General features: G+C 41.0%; 1 long non-coding RNA gene across 1 annotated transcript; it reads right to left on the reverse strand.

The window, feature by feature from the left end:
• Positions 1-1970: 1970 nt before the first annotated feature.
• LOC125337853 lies at positions 1971-14940 on the reverse strand. Its single transcript, XR_007208145.1, has 3 exons — positions 7851-14940; positions 6122-6531; positions 1971-2557 (listed from the first exon to the last, which is right to left on the reverse strand). It is a non-coding gene; the product is annotated as an uncharacterized LOC125337853 (long non-coding RNA).
• Positions 14941-23606: the final 8666 nt, after the last annotated feature.

Consider the following 23606-nt stretch of genomic DNA (forward strand, 5'->3'; position numbering starts at 1 on the left):
AAGCCCATGTACTCAAAATCATCACATCATCTGATGTTTAGGCACTGTGTCTTTTTTCTTTCCATTCATCCACTGTAAAGGACCAATATATTATAAACAGACTGAAATCACCACATTATTTTTATACAGACATGTAATGACTAACATGCACAGTAGATTTTATAGTCCTAATATTCCTTTGATGACTGCTAACCCGAGCTAGTAAAGCCCCTTAAGCAGTTCCAATTGTCATCAAAGATCAGATGGGATTGTACAAACTAAAGGTGATGAAAGTGTTGTATGAGACGTGTCTGTATAAAATTCCATCTTTCATTCAAGTCATTTCCTGGCAATACCCCTGTGAACAGCAGTGAGAATTTTGTGTGAGTAAGAATTGGTTGAATATAGCAAAGATAGACCTACACCCTGGGTATCTCTACTATATATTGTTGTAAGAAGTAGCACTGGGATGTATCACACCCTTAATTCATAACAACTAGTAAATTGAGGCTTTTTCTCACCTTGGTTTGCATGAAATATTTCTACTCATCTCTTTTTTGCTGTTGGATCTTTGCTGAAAGGGAGAGTTTGACCTACTGTGGAATGGATAGCCTGCTCTGCTAAAGCTGTTCTTGTGCGCAGGGATCCCTAGTTCTGCAAGAAAACTAAGGTCCAGTAAAGCCACTGATGCCATTTGCCTCTTGTTCAAGCCCCTCCTGATGGTGCAATTCCCTGACCTGAAGGCCTACTCTGAGAAGCAGCTTTGGCAAGGCTGCTTCTTCAAAGCCGCATCCTCTCACACACCCCTTGGTTTCCCCAACTTAGGGGTGAGTTAAGGCAGAAGACATATTTTTGTTGGCTGTGGACTGTTCTTGGGAAGGAGAAAGCCAGAGAACATTGTTGGGCTCCTGCCTCCAGCCTCCTCCGAGAGGGGACTCCACAGTTTCCTGGGGGAGCTGGGAGTGGCATCACAGCTGCTGACTGCCCTACATACCAATACAGATCTACACGAGTAAGTGACATCTTGCTTGGCTGTTTCCCTGCGGTAGCTGGTACAAATACTCTCCCATTCCAGAGTTACAAACCCTTCCCATCACATAGATGGGTCCATAAGAGTTTCACCTCCCTTACAATTCTGTCCAAGATGCAACATTGACTGACATGAATCATGTTTTTGCAGACATTTTTCCGTACGTGGAAAAATTAATTTAACCTTTGCAAGAACTTGCCTTAAAATAGAACTTAAGATACACACAGCTTTTCCTGTGGCTTCATTTTATGTTTCTGTGGAAGTAAGAAACCAGAAGAATATTTCCTTAAGACAAGCTTTAAAAAAATTTCATGTGTTAGTAAGGGTAAAGATACAGCAAAACAAGGTATGAGTGGACAGAACAACAAGCAAATCTGTTTAAAGAACTCCTTCTCCTCTGCAAAGTTAACAATGACTGAATAGTAAATTGTTTTTTAATAAGTTTTGTATTCTCCTGGGATATGGTTAAAGGGTTAATTTAACGCTTGACCCATTAAAACCGTTGAGTGCAGTGAGAACCTTGTAAGGCTGATCAGATGATTATTTCTGGAAGATAAGTGGTTGAAAACCGAGCCTCACTAGTTCAGGTAATCAAGGGAAATTGGCATAAAAGAGAAGATGCGGCTGAGTAAAGACAGAACAGCTACCTGAGATTCTATTACTTGTCGTCTTTCAAGCATAATAATGAGATTATAGTAACCCTAAACTGGCTGAAAACAGAAATCTGGCTGTCTGTCAAGTTCATTGTGTTGAGTTTACAACACTCCAGATCTGGTTCCTCTGAACCTACAATAATTATACCAGGAAGACAGGCTCAAAGAAACCCTTTTCAACCTTGGACCTTTGTCAGGTTTTGGCTTATGACCAGAGTACTATTGTTTATGTCATGGGAAAGAAAAAAGAAAAAAAAATCAACCAAAAAACATTGTTAATGTTTATTATTATTTTTTCATCATGTAATTCTTAAAAAAATATTGCCACTAGTCTTTCCTCACTCCAGCTGTCACACTGCCCTGTGATTTTCTGAATGAACGTGTTATAGAACCATGAGCCCCTTGGCTTCTCCGTTGTTATTCCAGTCAGAGCCTTTTTCTGGAATAATTTTTTATGCCTTTCATTGACACACAGTCTCATTTCACACACATGTGGTGTAGCGCTTCTACATTTTAAAAAATAAAAGATTACATGAAAGGCAGAAACACAGAGTCCATTACATTAGCCTCAAAGGTACATCTGTTTCCAGCATGGAGTAGTCTTAAACTCAGGTTGTTTTGGTGTGGAGAGTTGTCACAAACATGGGATGTGAGATCTTGTTTTGAGAGCAATTTGAGATGGCAGCTGTAAGGCTGTAGTTCAGGAAGACTTTTAGGCATGTTTGGAGTCCAGCTGCCTTCAGCTCTGTCAGGTGCACCATTTCTCCTGCTCAGAGGGAGCCTCTACCTACCCTTCCTTCTGTCTTGGTTCATGCTCATATAAATGCTCTTCCAGGTCAATGTAGGCTTGGGCTGCTAGTAGGAAGAGATGTTCACCTCCGTGACTCACTTCAGACTGTGAAAAGATAATCAGGTTTAAAGTCACTAATTACTGTGGAAAGAGCTGTGTCAGAGGAGGGTGTCACCAACCTGTTCCTGGAGGTCACCATTGTTGCTGTCGCATGGGCAAAGCTGCCTGGGTTAGCCTGGATGAGCTGGGCAGCTGGCATTAACCTGGCTGCTTCCTGCCAAAGTGCTTTACAGGATTGTTCACACAGCCAGAGCTGCTGGAGAAGTAACCTCCCCATGGTCAGGGATCAGCACCTCGGCACGGTACTGCTGTCACTTAGCATGGCAGTAAGAGGGGACATCTTACACAGCTTCAAGCCTCCATGCAAGAGGTGCTGATCTCCTGGCCCCTGATGCTGGCAGACAAGCTCTTTTGTCCCACATGTTTTGTACTCTTGTGAGCTGATCTAACTGAGTTGCCAAAGAACCCTTTCACTTGCTCTAAACTGTATCTCCCAGAGGGAGTCAGACCACAGGAATGTCAGTTTGCAGTTCCAAAAAGTCCTTCAGACACAGATCAGGCCCTAAGCACAAGTATGAACTTAGGAATATGATTACATGCTTTGTCTAATGGAGATCTGTGCTTGGAGCAAGTGTGTCTCAGACACACATTCAGCATGTGTTAAGGGCTGTGCCCACTGCACTGACATAGTTCATGGGCTGCCTTTACTCACATTTTCAGCTCCCAAATATCCATGTAGAAAAAGAACTACTGTTTGTTGCATCGAGATTATGACTATCACTGAGCTACCTTCCATGGTTGCCGTGAATTAGCAACCACTGGTAAATACTTCTTAAGTCACAAATATTTTTAAGACCTTAACAACAGACTTCAGAGCCTAATTTTCAGTTGTCCTGTTTCTTAAATGTGAGGTTGGTATCTCAGTGTTTTTTCTGGAAAGGCCAAATTGTATGGGCCCTTCTCATATGAGCAATACAGATCGGTCCTATGGCCTTAACCTTAAACCTGAACAGAATTTCTGGCAGCAGTGTGTTTCATGAATCACACAGCAGATGTTTTTATTGCAGAACTATCTTCCCTGTTTGTTCTGAAAATCAGATTCTTTGTCTCATAACTAATAACCAAGGCCCTCAGAATCACCAACTTTATGTCAAAACTGAGCTAAATTATTAACAACCTTTGCAGTCTCGGGCCTGATTCTCATGAATCAAAGTCAAATGATGCCTCTGCAGTACCTAAATCACCGGCTGTGAGAAATGAAAATACACTGTACTATGGTATTTACAATTAATACAGGGTCTATGGTGCCAAACCTTCAGAGCCCTCCAAGCACTAGCTCAGGGAGATGGAACACTGCAGTTAAACAGACTGGTGAATTTGGCATCAAATCAGATATTTTTCACTTCAAAATGATGATTGATCAAAATGGAACCTTTTCATAGAAGTCTATGTTTTAGCAAAACTGCCCTGAGAGAGTTTAACCCAACCTCAGAGGGGAGGAGCGGTCATTGCGGGAAGAGATAACAGCTTGAGGCCAAGAAGTGAGCTGAGCTCAATAACTGCAAATAGATACTAGTACTGGCTTTTTAGTTTACTGCAGATTTTATTTAAAGGGGAAAGAAAAAGGAAAAAGTATTTGTAAGAGTTCAATTACTAAAAATAGATATATATCTAAAATATTAGGTGTAAAATCCTAAGGCTTCTTGGAAGGCCACGTTGTATGGGCCCTTCTCATGTGAGCAATACAGAACAGTCCCTTCCTGGAGAACCTCCCTGGCTGGGTTGAGCAGAGAAAGTTCACAGCAGAGTCCAATCTGTCCAGAGAGCAGAGGGGTGCAGGATTTGAACAGAAGGCTGCCCAAAAAGTTCCATGCACAGTGCTCTGGTTTTCCCTGCCCAGCCATGTACCTGATTCCGTATCTACTCTCATGGATTCAGGAGTAGCTCACAGACCCCATGCTTCTGCCATTTGCATTGAATATGCCTGGTAAGATGAAATGCACTAATGTCCATTTGCATATGGAATAGCAAGTTTCGCTAAGCTAGAACTGAGAAAGTCATTCTTCACTCTTCTGTCCCATAAGTATATTAGTTCATACATTCCTGACACGGTTCAGTTACTATTTAATGCTAACATAGATTTAGGACCTCATCTTAATATATTAAACAAAAAAATTAATTGCATGAATAAGTGAAACACGAATGTGAAAAGAAACAGGAATACTTGAAGACCAGCACAAGTCCTGAAAGCAAGGAGTTAAGTATGCTTCACTTCAATTGCCTCAGTATTAGCAACTCTGAAAAAGAGTGTTTGTAATATTGAATGAACCTCTGCAGTGATGTTAAGGCCAAATATTATGAAGGAGCTACAGGGAAACTGCAGAGTTAATAGAACTGAATTGAAGCAAGGATTTTCAGAAGTGACTTAATCTGAGGCTTGAAAACTGAAAGAACTTTTATCCTTGTTGAGAAACTGCTGGCTCCTTTCACCCAAACATATTTATATAGATATTTAACTGATTTCACTAGTGAACAAGCTAATGTATTCTAGAACAATTTATTTTAAAATGTGAACTGTAAAATTATGCTGCAAAGTTTATTAAACTTTCAGGTGTTACATTTTGACATACTCAGATCTTTCCTTTAACAATGACAGAATGCTACACAAAAATACTGCATTTCATCTGGTGCAGGTCTTTATCTTATCTTGACAGATTATTGCTGGTTAAATTGTAGAGCTGACTTAAAGGCAGGACTCTTCAAGGGAGTGAGAAATTAAGGCTTCACCAAATGGTAATAAAGCTATTAAAAATGCAAACAGAAAACAGCTACACTGTACAGGTTAGACAGCTAATCCAAACTAGCAGTTTAAAAAAGCAGGGCAATTACACTTTTATTTAAATGCAAGGAATATGAGCAAGAATAGAATGAGGTGCCTTGTTTAAATGCATTCTTTTGAATATTTATTAGAAATAATACATGTAGTTAAGCCACTTATCTGATTTCAGTGAATAAGTAAAATGAAAAAGATCAATTTTCATAATTATACTAAAGAAGTCTGTCTTTCATAAAAATCTCATTAATAACACCATTATTACTGAAAAAATATCTCAGTATTATTATTGTTATTCTAATTATCAGCAAAATGCTACTGATAATGTTGTCATAAAATTCCTTTTTAGTATCCTATTAAGGAAGATAGACTAAGTAGTGGTTTAAGTTATATCTAGATACTAAGTGGCATTTAGAAAAAAAATATTCTTTGTGTATTTGGATAAAATACGTTATGGGTATAATTACATAAATTACTTCAGGTTTGGCAAACAAGAGAGATATAGATAATGCTTATGTGCATATGTATTGTATCTATAGGACTGTATAGCCAGCTTGGAAGGAAGCACACTGAAGCATGCAAGCAGAGTAACAAAATGTTGCCTGAGGACAAAAATAGTTTCTTGGCAAAATTTTAACAGACATTTTCATTTATTTTTCATCATAATTATTACAGGGCCTGTCAATCATCGCTATTTTTTAGTATTCATCTGGATTTATTAAATCGCTAAAGATCTGGGGATCCTTGAGATATTAGTATTAGAAAGGGCATATTACCTTTACACAGGAAGGAAATTTTAGCTGCTTTTATCCATTTTCCAGCATGATTCAAAACTAGGCCAGCGTGGGCTGTAGCACAGAGGAGGGAGCAGGAAGGATTTTTGGATCTGGAACCTGACATTCTTCATCCTTGTGGCAGACAGGGACCTGGACAGCCAACATGGCTAGAGAAGAAGAGAATTTGTTCCTGCCATGTAATTCTCAACACATGGGCTGGCACCATGTCAAGGATCAGCAGGCACGGAGACCAGAACATCGGCCAGATAAACAACACAGCTGGTTCCCCATCCGAAAAGCTGACTAATAATTAACAGTTCTGGTAGTAACCAAAGTCAATTAAGAAAACAGGTATGCAGGCTTCCTGGGGAGGTCCAAGGCTGTGAAGAGCTTTATGAAGCAGGAGGCATCTGGAAGATGAAGAAACATTTGGAAATGTTGCTGAAGTTTTCATGGGAAGGGAGTCTGCTGCCGTGCTGCCCTCTCTGGGCTCTCACATCATGCAAAACGAAATACTCCCCTGGCAGTGTAACAATGTTATAACCCTTATCGCTGGAAAGATAATGCAGTAAGACATATTCAGGTTTACCGAGCGATAGATTTTCATCGATTTAGATGGTTCTGACAATTTCTGGTTCTGCTTTAGCCACAGTGACGTAAGTAATAGTGGAAACAAGTTCATTTGACAGTACTAGAAGATGATAGTGTTTGGGAGGCAATGAAAAGAGTAGACTGAAGGACACTTTTCTGCCCAGGTCTTGATTATTAATATACACATGTCCTTAAATGCACAAAAATATTGAGGGCAGTGACTGGGAGCATGGCTGTTTACCATAGTACTGATTAAGCAATGACTACAGGCACAATTAAGGAGGATCTAAGCAAAAATTCAAGGCTTTTCCTGAACAGGGTTATAAAGAAATGCATTCCAAAGTAGATCATAGACTGTTTTTCTCTTGATATGTATTATTTTTTGTTAATTGGTATCATGTTCTGAAAAAAACCCTGGCAAGTGAAATTTATTTATGTCTATAACTTGACTACCTTCTCCTGTATTAAAACACTTAGAGAAAATTCATTTATTTGAGTACAGAGAGTCAGGTAACTTTCAGAAACTTCCTGTGTATTGCAATCACAGGATGCAATTGAGATAGTTGTACTTATACCAGTGTATCACAGGTGGCATTTGCCACTATGCATAAGAGTTAAAGCAAACAGAAACAGCTTTTATCACAGCAGAATATCATGATCTGCACTTAGGGTTCAATCTTTCCATCGACTATGTGGGCACAAATTGACATGCCTCAGAGAGTAGGATTGAATTCTCCACTTGTTTTAGAAAGTGTTCTAAAAATAAAATCAATATAGGGAGTTGTAAAAATAACTTTATTTTTACTTGCTAGGGAGAACTGCATAAATTACAGCTTTATTTTCTTCTACTTGAGAATTATGTAAGTTGTACGAAAAGCTCAAAATAATTTTATACAACCATTGTGCTTTTGCATCTGCATGTCTCTAGTGATTTCTTTTTTCCTCCTTTTTTTCTTTCCTCCTTTCTCTTGTTCTCTCTCCTCCACTCTCTGTCTCTCCATGACTCACAGGCAAGCACACACGCACACACTCTTCAGTAATAAGGGCATATGCCGTAGGCACCCCCAGTTTTCCCGCTTGAAAGTGTTCCCGTGGCTTCCAGTATGATTTTTCTCAGCTTTGATGTATAACCACCTACCTTTGCAGGACAAATTGATTTCAGTTGATCTCTTGGGTGCACACTTAGGGCAGGTTTCACTTAGTCAATCTTGGTCTCCATCCTACTGTTTGGATTCACTGTGAATACTTCGTAAACAGCAGCTACTTTTAAGGAGGAAGAATACAAATAAAACAATAATAGCAGCGCATACTATTCAAGACAAGAACTGTCTCCTTTTCTCTAGCACTATTTCTGTTACTGTAACAAAGCAGATCATAATTAACTAGGGACCCAAAGATTCCTCACATTCCAGCTAAATCCTGCAATTTTTCTGTCCAAAAACCCTCACTGGATTTTCTTAGCAAAACTGTTAAAGCCTGTGTAAGAGCAAAGCTTCTGTCCCCGGTCTCCCCGGGACCATGGGCTTCCTGGGGCTGTGTGTGCAGCTAAACCTGCATTCACAAAACCAGCAACAAAACCCATGCTAACCCAGGTGTGCTCCCACTTTCACAATCCTTGGTTACGTGATCACAAAGCCACCCCCGTCACCCCCCCAGTCGTATGGATTTTGTCTACAAAGTTGGGCACATGGGTGTTTTACAATATTCTTTTAGTCTAACCCAACTACTTTAATTGATGTGTCAGAACCTTTATTGCTGTAATCGCTCTTCTCTCAAATGTTCACATTAACGAATTGTTCAGCCTTGATGTGCTGTGTACTTACTAAAAGGAAAACCTTGTTTTCTTCTGCAGATGGTACTTCAGAAATGTAAGCACATAGAAATGTAGAAATGTCTTTTGATGAGTTGAGTGTCTTGTTTGTGACTGGATCTCCTACATAAAGCTGTACCTGCTTTGTGTTTTCCCTGTGACCAGTCCTCAGGTTCTTTTAAGGCTTGCATTCACTGATCAATGTGTTAGATCTCTTTTCCTCCTCCATTTCCTTCTCTTCTCCTCACCTCTCCTCTCCTTCCTTCTTCCCCTTTTTCTGTTTTCATTTTCCTTGTCCATAAGAATCTGCCCCTGTTTATTGTTGATTTGCAAGTCAACAGCATCTCAAAGACATTGAGGTGCTGGAGTGTGTCCAGAGAAGGGCACTGGAGATGGTGGAGGGATTGGAGCACAAATGCTATGAGGAGTGGCTGAGGCAGCTGGGAGTATTTAGCCTGGAGAAAAGGAGGTTCAGGGGGAACCTTATCACTCTCTGCAAGTACCTGAAAGGAAGCAGCAGTGAGCTGGATGTTGCTCTCTTCTCCCAAGAAACAAGCAATAGGATAAGAGGAAATGGCCTCAAGTTCTTCCAGTGGAGGTTTAGATTGGATATTAGGAAAATCATCTTCACTGAAAGGTTGATCAGGCATTTGAACAGGCTGCTCAGGGAAGTGGTGGAGTCCCCACCCCTGGAGGTGTTGAAAAGATGTGTAAATGTGGCACCTGGGGACATGGTGCCAGGTTTTTTAATTGTGGACTTGGCAGTTCTGGGTTAACAGTTGGACTTGATGATCTTGAATATCTTTAATATCTTTTCCAACCTAAAGGATTCTCTGATTCAATAAGTCAGGAAGAATAATATGAAAAAACAATTCCCAGAAAAATACTTGGGATATATGTATGCATTCAAGGGTTACCATTTCACATTTTAATAAGCTCAAACACAGAAATAATATTTATAGCAGGTATTCATCCTGCAAAAAGCTCCCAAAGCATCATCTTCTGTACAAAAGTGCCACAGCTTCCTAAAATTACTTATATGCATGAAAAATCAAATTCCTTCACTTAGGCATTTTTTAAGACTTGAAACAAAACACTAGTGAAATAATTACTGAGTCCAAGAAATTTCTTCAAAGTAATATGTGATACATAATATCTGACAGTATTACTGCCAGTGAATGTGCTTTGGGCCAGATTGTGACCAGCCACTTAGCATTTCAGGAGAGAAAGAGCAGGCTACAACAGCTAAATAGCATTTTTCTTTCTTGAAGCTATCTTTCTGTGCTATCTGCTGTGTCCCTGTTCCTGGGAGAGAAGGTCAGGAAAAAGATGATTTTGTAAATCACTGGATGTTAGGCAAAGACCAAAGAAGCTAGTCCAGTCAGGGCAGACTCATAACTGCACCTGTTTTGCTCCAAGGAGCAAAACTGGCCCTTGGGAATATGAACTGAGCACCTCAGATGCACAAAAAGAAGCATTCACCCCAAAGCATGTCAGGGAGTATTTGATAAACCGCCCATTGAAAGTTAGAGAGAAACAATGTCCATTAATGCCCTCCAAGCAGTCCTTAGATACACCTGCAATCCTTTCTCTGCCAGTATTAGCATGAATTAGCTGCATTAGCTTGTTTCCTCTGATTTCTAAGTGTGACGTAAACTCCAAATCTTTTTTTTGTTCTGTTATGCATTTCAGGTTCTCCACAGAAGTTCTTGTAAATTTCACCATGGCTCCATATATAATTTCTCTTCACACAAGGCTGTTGTTGACATAACATTATGTAGAAAAACATATATCCCATCTCTCCAGGCCCTCCACCCTAATTTCTCTCCTGATATTGGAGGTGTATTATGACTTTTATTTCTATTTGCCACTTTAGGGGAAGGATATGTTTATAATTTTGACAATGCGTATGCCTATGGTTTAAGGGTATTTTCTGTCTCCAAGTAGGAAGGCAAATAACTGTTTTCAGTTGCTACTTATTAAATAAAATTGGAGCTAGTAAATGGCCAACTTTAGCCATTTTTAAGTCTAGCCATTCAGTTAACATGGCATTCCCATCTAGAAGATATTTACCCTTAACAAAATTACAGAAAAAAAAGGATATATGGGAAGGGGAGGGGGGGGACAGAATGATTCATAGAAAGAGTCATGGGTCCTGTGGAGCTATTCTTTGTTTCACAACACAATCTATGCTGTAATCCTGTCTGTTCAAAAAAGAGTGTAAAAGGGTCTGTTATTTCACCCCTCATTTACATGGTAAGAACGTGTTTTGATCCCCAGCTGCTAAACAAAGAAAATACAGTAGCCCATGCTCTTAATTTGACCCCTTTCTTTATGAAAAAGCATGCTACTGTAAACATTAACTCTGCTAATAGTCCTCAAAAACACTACTTTTTGTCTTTGCTGTGACAAACATCAGCCTGCCTTGGCTGTGAGGTTTGCCCTCATTTGAAGGTCCAAGGCTCTCTTACAGGTTCCCCTTTCCAACCAATGTAGCTGATGAGCTGACCCAGCATGTGCATAACTGTGCTGCACTTGTGACATGTCATCTTCACTGGCTTGGGGCTCCTCAAACCATTAGGACTTATGGGGGAACGTGGTTCTTTAAGGAGCTTCACAGTCACAAAGTGTTAATGGTTCTAAGGGACCCCCAGAAGCTGGTCCAACACTCCTCCTCAAGCAGGCATACCTAGAGCCAGTTGCCCAGGACCATGCCTGGACAACTGACATGTCTCCAAGGACAGAGACTCCACAAACTCTCTGGACAACCTGTGCATGTGCTTGATCATCCTCACAGTAAAGTATTTTTTAATATATAAAAGGAGCCTCCTGAGTTTCAGGTTGTGCCCCTTACCACTTGCCTTGTCACCACTGAAAAGAGCCTGTCTCTGTCCTCTTTGCACCTTCCATTCAGGTATTTTTATACATTGATAAGATCCCCCTGAGCCTTCTCTTCTCCAGGCTGGACAGTCCCAACTCCCTCAGCCTGTCCTCACACGAGAGGTGCTCCAGCCCCTTAACAATCTTCATGGACATTCATTGGAATGCCTCCAAAATGTCTGTGTCCTCTTGTACTGGAGAGCCCAGAGCTGGACACAGCAATCCCCTTGTGCTGAGGACAATGCCACAAGTGCTGAGGAGAATGATCACTTCCCTTGACCCTCTGGAAAGCAATACTTTCTCTCCAGCTGGGCAACCCCCAGCATGCCCTGGCACCTGGGATATTTCCCTCCTCAGGTGTAGAACTTTTCACTTCCCTTTGTTGAACTTCATGAGGTTTTTGGCAGCTCATTTCTTCAGCCTCTCAAGGTCCCTCTGGATGGCAGCACGACCCTGACATACCAGTCAATCTTCCCAGTTTTGTGTCATCTACAAATTTGCTAAGGATGCTCTCTGCCCTGTCATCCAGATCATTAATGGAGATGTTAAACAGGATTGGATCTCTGAGGTATGCTACTAGTGAGAAGCCTCCAACTAGACTTCATGAGACTGACCACCACCCTCTGGGCCCAGCAATTTCAGCCAGTTTTGAATCCACCTCACTGTTTGGTCATCCAACCCATAATTCAACAGTATCAAAAGCCTTACTGAAGCCCAGGTATAAAATACCCACTGCTCTCCTCTCATATATCCTGACAGTCATTTCAGCATACAAGGTTATCAAGTTGGTCAAATATGACTTTCCTTAGATGAAGTCATGCTGACTACCCTTTGATAACTTTCTTGTCCTTCAGGTGCTAGGAAATTATTTTCAGGATGGTTCCATCACCTTCCAAGGGATCATGGTGAGTTTGAGCAGTCTCTAGTTGCTTGAGTCCTTCTTCCCTTCTTGGAGGTTGGAGTGATACTTGCTTTTCTCCAGCCTTTGGGAAGTTCTTCCAATTGCCATGATTGATCTAAGATCATTGCGAGTGGACTCACAATTCACAGAGACAGCTGCTGGCTTCCTCAGCACTTGAGGGCGTATCTCATCCGGCCCCACGGACTTATGCATGTCTGGTGTGTTTAAGTGCTCCAAGACCTGATCCTCTTCCACCAAGGGTACATTTTTCTTGCTCCAACCTTTCCCCCGGTCTCTGATTCTTGGAGGCTGGTTTTGCTAGTAAAGACTGAGGCAAAGAAGACATGAAGTACCTCATGTCCTGCATAACCAGGTCCCCAGTCTCCTTGAGCAGTGGGCCCACATTTTGGCTAGCCTTCCTCTTGTCACCTATGTTCTTATAGTAGCCCTTCTGTTGCCTTTGCCATCCCTTACCCCATTCAGTTCTAGTAAGTTTGGCTGTGACTTTTTTCCACTGAATGCTGGGATAACACTTTGGTTTTCTGCAGCCCAGGGGATAACTGTGATGAAGTGTTAGAAGAACATCAGGATTCAGAGGATGGTATTCCCTGTCATCATGCCTAACTGCAGACCTGGAGAAGTATCAGCTGAAGGGAAGGTACTGCGAAGTGCTGCTAGCCAAACACTGTGATAGGGTTGGCAGCCTGGCTTGAAACCACCATCAGACTCAGACAAGAGCTTGTTAGGATAGATGGGTTGGATATTAAGAGTGTAGGAGCTGTGTTTAAGTCTGCAATGAAGGCTGTGACACCAGACACTGTTAGTCTACTTTTATTCCTGTAACGTGGTCACCCTCACGTCTTTGCTGTATCCATGCTAGTTCACACCCAAACCCCTTCTCCAGTAAGTTACTTGTTTTCCTGTGGAGGGAAATCTTAGTGCAGTTGATAGGCCAGTTTGCTGAAGGATGCATGACAAATAAGCCACCTGGCCGTGGCTAATTCTGCATTGAGCAATCCTGTAAACTCTCCCACAAGTCCTTGTACAACCTAGCATCCACATGCCATCATGCACCCTCCCATGTCACACAACACTCATTGTCAGAATCATGCTAGAGAACCCCTCTGCTGTAGGCTCGGACCTGCTTTACACTGAGAAGTCACTTTACACCAGAAGTCCACAGAATTCTGTGGAGAGTAATGTCCCAAAGTCACAGGGTGCCGGCAGACACCTGGATTAGGCTAGGGCAGACAGCATTACCCTAAGGCAGGGGAGTCACCAGCCAGCTCCATGTTTGACAGCAGTCCCAAGGTCTCTCACCAGTGCACTCCCCAGAAGGTGTGGATATAGACTCTGTGTCTGTGCATTTTATTTTATACTATTTTTCTAATTGGCAATAAACGTAGCTGGAGGAAGAAGAATGACAATAAGACATCACCAAAGAAAACTCACACATTGTCCTGTAGGTTATCAAGGGGCAAGCTCCTACTGTGGAGCACTGTGACTGGAGGCACCCAGCACTGACAAAGAGACAAGAGCCCACCCAGCTGGGTGCTGTGTGAGATTCCTGTGAATTCAGTGGAGGGAAGAGAGCTGATCTCCAAAGACTGCATGCTGCAAAGGCAGCTGCCCAGAGATGCCACAGGAGAAGAGGTCTGTCTGAGCTCCTCAACACTTCTGCAGGCAGCCACTTCTGCGGCTTCAACTTCATGATTAGGCTCTATTCAGGAGTAGATATTCCTGGAAAAAATGGGGGGTTTTTTTATTTTTGAGAGAGAAAGAGAATTTATCTTCTGACCTGGAATTAGGTGGCATTTAGATTCCTTTGGACGCATTTAGATCATAAAGTAGCTCAGGCAAGAGTTTAATCACCGAAATTTCCAGACTCAGGATTTCTAGAGGTTTTTGAAAGCTAACTGGGCACCTAACAAACAGAGGCTGAACAGTGAAGTGGACTGTTTTGGCCAGTTACCGAGGAGTAGAGAAAAAATAGCCTTGGACAACCCAAAATATTGTCTAAAGCATTAGGCTAGTCACTGGAGAGCAGAGCTGTGATCATTTGGTTAAACTCTGATTGTTTCTCAGTTTAAAACAAAGACATGACTTGTGATTATTTGGTGGCTTGAAGAACGTTATCAGGTATCACATTTATACCATACTTGTGCTATATTCACACAGTACTGGTGATGCCATTACAGAACAGTTCCATTATAATTTATGTTCTGGAAACTGGCAACAGACCTTTGATGTATAAAGAAGCACTGGTAATGTTCAAATGAGGTAGTAGCTGCTTATCTTAACATATAACAATCTAATGTCAAGTATTCTTGCTCCTGTTATCAAAATACGTTTGGCAGACTTACTTTCTATTTTTCACTTAATTCTCCTTGAAGTGGGATTTTATTATACCATTTGTATTAGAATTATACTGTACCGTTGCCCATCTTCATTGCTGTATAAAGAGAGAGGTTTCTTATCTATGAACTAAAAAAGATGCATTACACTTCTATTCCAGATAAAGTGCTGACAAATTTATAAAAATAAAAGAGGTAAGACAGTTGCTCCCTGTATCAGGGTCAAAGTAAGTGGTATCATAATTTCAAAAGTGTTGATAATTTTATATGTGTGTTGTAATGGTGATAAGAAGTTTTCCTAGATATATATCTCCTACTTATGGTGTTCTCCCTCAGAAAGAGACACATTAGAGGTGTCTTCTACATATAAATTACTTTTGTCCTGTTAAGTTGAACTTGTCTCCACCAGATTCCTCTAATGGCTCAAAAAATCCTTGTCATAGGTTAGCAAGCATAGTCCCGGAAGGGACGTCCTTGCTAAGGGGTGCTTACAGTTTCCTCTGGGAACTGAAAGAACCTATCAGCTGGCCAGTTTGAATATGGACAATTCTCTAAGCCACTTAAAGTTGTGATCACCTCTGTTATCCACTTTTAAGAATAGGCAAACTCCCCCCCAAGCTCTCTCTCGTTTCCAGCGCTGGGACAGGTGGCTGCGGGCCCCGAGTGGGGGCCAGCGGGCCACGGCCATCCTGGAGCCGATGGACCTGTTCCAGCCGTGGAACCCCCCCACTGCCTTGCCGTGGGCAGCCGGAGCGGCTCGGCTCTCCCCCCTCTCCACTGCGATAAGAAAAATTCAACATTCCAGCTGCAAAGCTGCAAGGCCGAGGTGAGATTAACCCTTTTTATTGCTGTGAAGAGCTGAAGACCTGAGGGAAGAGAGAGAGGAGATGCTTAAAGCTGAAATTCTGTTGTGAAGCTATGATATATCAGAGTATCCTGTTGTAATTTCATGAAGATATGGGGGGTGGAGTGTTCAACTCGTGAGCAAAAGCACCTGCGCTGAGATAGGCAGATGCTGACACAGCTGTAATTTCATGAGAAGTTTGGACAGGGAGAGATGAACCAGATGAGGACTTTTGCTCCAAACGGGAAAGGAGAAAACCTCAGTCCCTAGAGATGAACCAGATGAGGACTTTTGCTCCAAATGGGAAAGGAGAAAACCTCAGTTCCTAGAGATGCTCCCAGAGATAGTCCTAACGATGAAGATGAGGAAGACCCTTTGCTCCCAGGGAAGGAGAAGGGCCTCTGTTTTTGTTTCTGAATGGCTCAACCTTAAAATTGTACCCCAAAAAACTTCAAGAGTGGACCCTCGAAAGCAGTTGCGGGAAAAGCTGCAAGTCGGGGGAAAGGACTCACACGCAGGCAGAGAGACTCCTCTTCCTAAATGGACTGAACAATATTTGGAAGTGGGCGGCTGTCTTGTTGTGATATGTTTTCATAGCATGAGCAAGAAGAGACTTCTCTTTCTAAATGGACTGAACAAGGTTATTATGGAAGTGGTAAACAGACTGAACACCTTAAGGGTTGTCTTTTCACATTGTCAGTGGGAGAAGGGAGGAAGGTGGGGGGAGGAGGAGAGTTCTGAAGGTGGTATAATTATTTTTTTCTTCTTTTAGGTCTGTTAATAAACTTCTTTATATTCTTTCAAGTTTGGTGCCTGTTTTGCATTTCTCCTAATTCTTATCTCACAGCAGATAAACAGTAATGAGTATTTTGGACCAAACCACTACAATCCTACACTATCTTGCTTAGTTAAAGAAACTTCCCTCTCTTCCTGACCATTGCCTCCCTCTGACAACTCATCTAAAGTCTTCACATCTGGGCAGCAGAGGAAGATAAAGCTGTGCCAGCAGTATCTGCAAGAGGACCATGCACCTCTCCCTGTGTCTTTCTGAATTTGCTGCTGCTCCTTGTTCACTTGTCAGTACTACAGCAGAAGAAGAGCCCCATGGTCACAGCTGGAACTGTGATGGGAAGGCTCTTGCAGGGACATAACTGTGTCCCTCCCATATCAAAAAGAAGGATCCACAGTGTGTGACAAGTATTTGTGGCAATCTCAAGAGTGCAGCCAGCATCAGCCTTCTGAGGGTGCAAGGCAGATCCTTATGAAATAGGGTGAATTTTTCTGTGGTCACCTCATCTTTTTCCTTCCTTGGTCTGGGATTCCATGCAGTTGTTCCTATTGCCTGTCCATAAATTGGAGGCTGGACCAAACGTAACTCAGTTTGTGTACATATTACTACATGGTTTTAGATTACTACATAGTTTTAGTTTGTGAGGCAGTGCAGTGAGGAACAGCACCACTGAGCAAAGATCCTACTGAACACCAAACAAAGACTTGGTAGCTCTGCATTTATGTTAAAGTGACAAAACTGTGTGGGCATCTTTTCAATAACCTCTCTCAAAAGGCCTGAGGAGCAAACAAAGGTCTGGTCATGCCATTCAGAAGGAAGATTTACATGAATGTGTCACGTGCAGTTGCTCACATTAGTAGATGCCATTGGCATGTGTTTATATAATTATATTTTATACTTTTTATTATATAATTTATAACATTTATTAATAATTTAATGACTCAAAAATGTGAGAGATGTGCCAGAAAAAGCCCAAAGAAATCACAATATGTTCCTTTCCCAGAATAGCATGAAGACTGAATTGAAGGTGAAAAGGAGCATTGAGACCATGGATCTAAGAAGAAAATCATATGAGTCCCATCAATGAGACATTGACAACTTTCTCAGCTGTCCCTCCTTACTTGTTCTTCTTCAAATGCAGGAGAATTAGGAAAAAACTCCAAATAGTTAGAAACTCTGTGAAATAATATTCCTGATATAAGGTCTCATCTCAGAGACTGGGTGTAAGTGCTTATGAAGAAGAAAAATATAATGCATATTGGATCTGATGTCCACTGGAGAGCAGAAAAGGAAGGAGCCAACTGACAAAACAGGTGGAAGAAGACATGGTGATTGGCAACAGATTTGTATTTTGAGAGTTTCCAGTGTTACAACATCCAGTTTTGTTCTCCCTGGCAATAACATGGCCATCTTCACCAAAGAAAAAAAAAGGAGCGTATTTTGAGGAAAAAAGCATTGTCTGATGGTCATTCTGACCAACCTTATCAGGGAGGTGATAGCCAAGTGATGCTGATCCTCAAGGCAAAGATAAAAGCTTTGAATTCATAGGTGACAGACATGGGTCAAGACATGCGGACTAAAGAATGGGTCAGACAGGTGAAGCAACTGTGGGAGAGGAATTTCAGAAAACAGAAAATACATAACTATCAGCGTAACAGGAATGTAATAAATGAAAAGAAAACATCATAGTATGGAATATAATATCACCTTGTTGGAAGGACTATTTTAGTCTCAGAAAACACATATAAATGGGACCATAAGGAACACGGCAGTGTTCATTGAAAATCTGAGCCATTAAAAGGCGAATCAGGTGAAGAGACAAAGCCACATTTCTAGGGAGCCTTCAGCGCATGGCAGAGACACAGAGATGCTTGTACAGCCCAGTGAAACTGACTGATGGACTATAATAGAGACTGCTGGAGAGTGAGGGGTACTTAGCAGGAAGAAGTGTCAGCATTCTGTCATGCAGCAGATGTCAGGAGAACTGCCGTTGATCCCCAGAATACATTTGAAGATAACAGAAAAAGCAGTGCTTATGCAGGTGTATTAAAGAACAGGGATAGCAGAAAGTTCTGAACTGTTTTGTTCTTTTTCTACTTGAGAACAGAGCATAGAAGCATTTGAGAATTAGACTTTTTTGTAATGCTAGTGAACGAAAATGAGCATTAAATTTGTCCTAAGCTTGTGACTTCACATCAGAGACTCCTAGGAACAGCATATCAGAAAAAAATATTTGTTATTGCTGCTGACTTTCAAAAAACTCTTCTATATTTCCAATAGAATTGAGGGTCCAGGAATCTTGAAGCTTGAGCTAGGTAGGCTTGTCCTTGCCCACAAAGAAAAGGAGATTCTCTTTTCCAGTGGGAAGGCAGAAATTAGTCCATAATTACAAACTCTTATTTATTAGTTTCACTCACCAGTAATGGACAAGAAACAAACCCATGTAACTTGGGAGACTGGTTACTGTGGGAGAGCATTAAGCATGAATAGTGAAGGCACAGATCCAGCATGCAGTGGGCTGAAACTGGCTGAAATATGTTCTCAGCAAGTATTTCTTGAATACTTATAAGTAACAACAAAATACAAAAACCCCAAAACTGTTCCAATAGGTTTGTTAAATGATAATAGCCCATCATTCGGTGAACTTACTGTTTGCCATCAATTGTTTGTCCATCCCTCCTGCTGGTGGAAGAGAGCTCTGGCTAAGTGGACAGATGTTCCTTTCTGCTAACTTTGACAACACTTGGGTCCACAGTCCTTGACCAGAGGAACTAATTAAGTAGTAAAATCAGCTCTTTGTAAGACAGGAAGAAAGAAAGGGTAGAACCACTGAAGAACATGAGGCACTGATTAACTCACAAGTGTTTCCTGTATAATGCAAATCATTAATGCTTAATGGTCTCTGAGGGCAATAAACCAGAACCGTAAATATAACAACAACATCACAAATCATTTATGAGTCCTACAGGATCTTTTTTCTTTCTTCATTAATTGTTCAATCTGTAAGAATAATTTCTTTAACTTCTTATTTACTAGTCTTTATATTTTGATTCGATACATTACAACTGAACTTAGCTGGAAGGTTCTTTGTAGCATGGGTAATGGCGAAAAAAAATAAGAAAACAGCTCTCCTCAAGAACTGAAACGTGGAAAATTTGCCAGAATTAGCACAAATGCAGACTACAATCATCCTAATATTAAATGAACACTCACTGTAGCTTTCCTCTGCCTGTTAAACTACTAATTGATGTGCTACTGATGAATAAAAGGGCTGGCATTTCAGCCATGAACTCACTTCACTGCTGCAGTTTACTGAGAGCCCCAAGCTGCTGAGCTCATTACAGATCCCTTCACTGAACTGGCTTTACAGGCAATTTTGTGAAGGGGCAGCATCAGAGCTAGCCCACTGATTGGGACTCCATCGGCTCAGCGGGGCTCCAGGAGTTCAGGGGAGAGAACACAGCACTGAGCTAAAAATATGTCTTTGCCTCTGTAGTGCCAGGAAGATTGCCTGGCTGCGCTAATTGGGAGGGACCTGGAGATCTGGGTGGTATTTTAGGCTAATCTCGAGGTGGGACCTCTGCAGTATGTATGTGGCTCTGAATATAATCTCCTTCGGCACTGTCATTTATACCATTGCAGGCATTTACAATCAGAACCATCCTTGATTGACTCATGGCTGTCGCTGCACCTTAGACTCATTTTGCAGGAGTGAGGGGGGATGAGGGAAAGGGAGATGGCTGTGCACTGAACACAGTGACAATTTTAATGTGGTGTTGAAGTTACAAAATGGGAGAAATTGCCCTGGCGGGACCAGGGCTTAGGAGGACTGCTTAAATATATAGCCCTCCCTCAGAAACCGGCTGTAGAGTTGCACAACAGACAGGGTTTTCTTAAACTCCTTCTGCTAAGATTTATTTTTCAGTCCTGCCCTCTTTCTCCCTGTAATCTTATTTTTAATTCTCTGAACAACCTAGCCCTGATATCAACATTCCCTATCTCACCTCTATTTAGAACCCAAAACTCCAACATTTGAAAACTGGGGTGGTCAGAGGAGTCCGTGTTTCTGCTCATCCTGCATGGACTTGGTAAGACAGAAGGAAATAGTGGAGAGAAAAAAACAGGAGGAGTGTAAGAAACAGTGACAGACTGAAAGCATGCATAAAATCAACAGAAATAAAAAGCCTGACAGAAAAGACAAGAAGAAAAACTCGATCATGGGAAATATTGAGCTACTGAGCATTTTTGGTTAAGTAACACACTGGACTATGTCGTCTGCTTGCTTGCTTGCTTGCTTATTTTAACAGATATACAGTTTTACAGGGTATTGCTTGTTTTACTAGTAAAATGTATTTCAGCAAAACAGAGTATGTCGTTTGTCCAATTTTTTTTTATTAAGCAACTTCAGAAAATACAAGCATGATTAGGTGAGAAATGCCAATTGCTCATTCATTGTATGAAACCATACAATGTGCCATCGACCAGTCTATGAACTGTCAACCACAGGCTGAAATACCTAAAGTTTTATAAGTCTCTTTACATGTTACTGCAACATTTTCATGAAACAGCTGCAGTGGGGATTTTACAGCATGTATGAATTATAATAGTATGATTATCCAAAGAAAATGTTAATTCAATTAATTTTAATGTGTTACTTTTACCCCCAAGCGCAGTGCTTTACAAATTTTAGTGTATCTCTTTTTTGCACAACATTGGTCCCCCAACCATGCTGCTGCAGTGATCTTAACATTGGACATAAACACTAGGCAACCTTCCAAGATGAAGAACAGTGCCCTCAGCCAAAGCAAGATGGAAAATTTCAGGATATTAGAGCACTCTTGCAAATAAACAAATGGAGAAGGCTTCTAGATTTTGGAACGGCACCTCTTTTCAGGCTACTACATCTATATTTAGAAGCCCCAATGAAGAGGTTGATATCTGTAAGTGCTGAAGGCACTAACATCTTTTATTTTCCCATTAAGGCCCTGTACCTAAAGCTCTAACCCTGACGTAACAGCTGATATGTCACTGTTTGGTGTTTTAAAGTTGTTGCTAGTTATTTCTAATGCCTTTATGACTAATACAGTTCTAGTAAGAACTTAACACAAGCCACTGCTCCCGGTTTAAAATGGTCTTAATTCTGCACAGCTTCTTGAGAACATCTGGCTATGAACCTGGAGGATGTTGGAAAGATTTCAGAGGAGAACAAGTAGCATGGTTAAAAGACTGGAAAGCATTGTTGGCAGAGTATGTAGAAGAAAGGGAAGGTACTCAGCCTAGATAAATCATATTAAAGCCCGTGTTAAAGGATGACTTGACCATGTAGTGTCTGTATGGGGGCAAAAGGATGGCTGTAGAGGACTCTTCAGCCTATCAGGAAAAGGTATTCATGTTACACTGCACCTGGAAGTTCTGGCTAGACAAATTTTTACTTAGAAAAAAGGTCCAAATGGTCAACAGTGATGGCAATTAGCCACTGAAATTGTCTTCTGAAAGTTGTGGTGAATTTTTCATCCTAGAAAAGTCTCCAAATAAAACATGCTTCTAAAGTATACTTCATTTGAACCACAGGCTTTTGATTTGAAAGCAGAATTAATTCAGGAAAGACAGAGGTATTCACAGACCTAACACCTATAATATTTGCTACATCAATAAAAATGTAATGCAAAACAAAGCAGTGGGCCAATCATTCCATTTTACTGTTCAGTTAAATTCTATCCTGAGAGACATTGGCAACATTTTGTCCAAGGTTTTGCACAAAACTGTCACTGATGCAGAGCAACATAAGGGAATTTCAGGTACATCCTGATTTCAGATCTACAGAAAAGAGTGTAGTTGACTTTAGTGGGAGTTGGTCCAAAGTCTTACTGAGGATTTGAGAAAACAGAAACCTTTTTCTTCTGGCCTCATGTGTAAGTGGGTAAAGGTTTAGAATATTTATAAAGGCTTAGAATCCTTCTAATTACCAAGGGGTTTATTGTGTCAGGCAGATAAATTTTCTGTGTTCTCTCAGGTATGAAGTTGGGATAAACTTGGGTTTTTCAGAAAAAGAGATTCAGCCCTATCATCAAAGCTAAAAGTCATTTTGTCTACAGCAAATTGTTTAGTTTAAATGTATTAAAAGTGTACAAAATGAGTCCTAGAATTTACTTTTATATGTTAAAAATAATGCTGCTTATGGAAGTCTTGTCATCATTTTTTACCAAATGAGATAGAGAACGTACTTCTGCTTCCATTTCTGCTTCCCCGATCACACAGGGTAATCCAACAATTTAAAATTTTGAATATTATAGACTTTTGATGGCATTTTTTCCTGCAATCTGAGTTTTTAATAGAGTCATGGACTCTATTTTCTGGGCCTGTAAATACCCAGAAGATAAGGGGCCAATGTGTATGTCTCAAACACTGATAGCCAGATAGCTTTGGAGGCAACCAAGGATGGTTGGTAAGAGCAGCCCATGAGAGAGAGCAGGATGTGGCTGGAGAAATGCACCATTTGAATGTTGGGCAGCACTTCTTGGACTAATACCCTTGTTCTGACTCCTGGAGATAAGCAGAACAAGCAAGTGCCAGAATGCGGTCAAGAAGTGGGCATGGACTGTTGACCAAAAGCCAACCCAGTAGGGGAGGATCAAGACCATGAAAGACCCTGAAGCCCACTTACCCATTTCCAGAAAGGTCTAGCAGAATGAACTGCACAAGATAACTAATTTGCATAGAAGTAAGAAACTTAGCTCCAGGCTGGGAAAACTGTTTTGTAAAAAAAAAGGCCCTGTTAAGCCCAGGCAGCATCCGTTCAGGACCCTGGGCAACCCATCTGCTGGATCGACACTGGAGCCAGGACTTGTGATCTTCCTTTTTTCCTTTCTTCCATTCTTTCTGTCTTTCTCTCTCTCTCTGTTTAATCCCTCTCTCTTCTCTTTGACACCACCCATTATTCAAAATGCACCACTGTGTGTTTATGTGGTAGCATAAGGGACTTACTTATCTATTTCCATGTCATGTGTATAATTTACTAATAAAACTTGGTAAGTTTTTTCAGACCCTCTGACTTTTGTAGTTTGCTTTTGACCATGGGTATCTATGAATCTTGGATCCTCCCTTCCCTTTTGAGGTGGGTTTCCACAGGGCTCTGTAAACATATATTTTCTATATGTGAAATTAAAGAAAGGGGGGAAAATGTATTTAGAAGCAAGATCTCACAAGTTCGTAGATTCTACTGAAACGGTAAACTCTCCTTTTACTGACAAACTCTGGATTTTTTAGATTTCACAGTGTCAATTTCTCCTAGCACAGTGAGACAAGCTGCATTCAT

The sequence above is a fragment of the Corvus hawaiiensis genome, chromosome 2, assembly GCF_020740725.1.
Source record: "Corvus hawaiiensis isolate bCorHaw1 chromosome 2, bCorHaw1.pri.cur, whole genome shotgun sequence".
Taxonomy (NCBI): domain Eukaryota; kingdom Metazoa; phylum Chordata; class Aves; order Passeriformes; family Corvidae; genus Corvus; species Corvus hawaiiensis.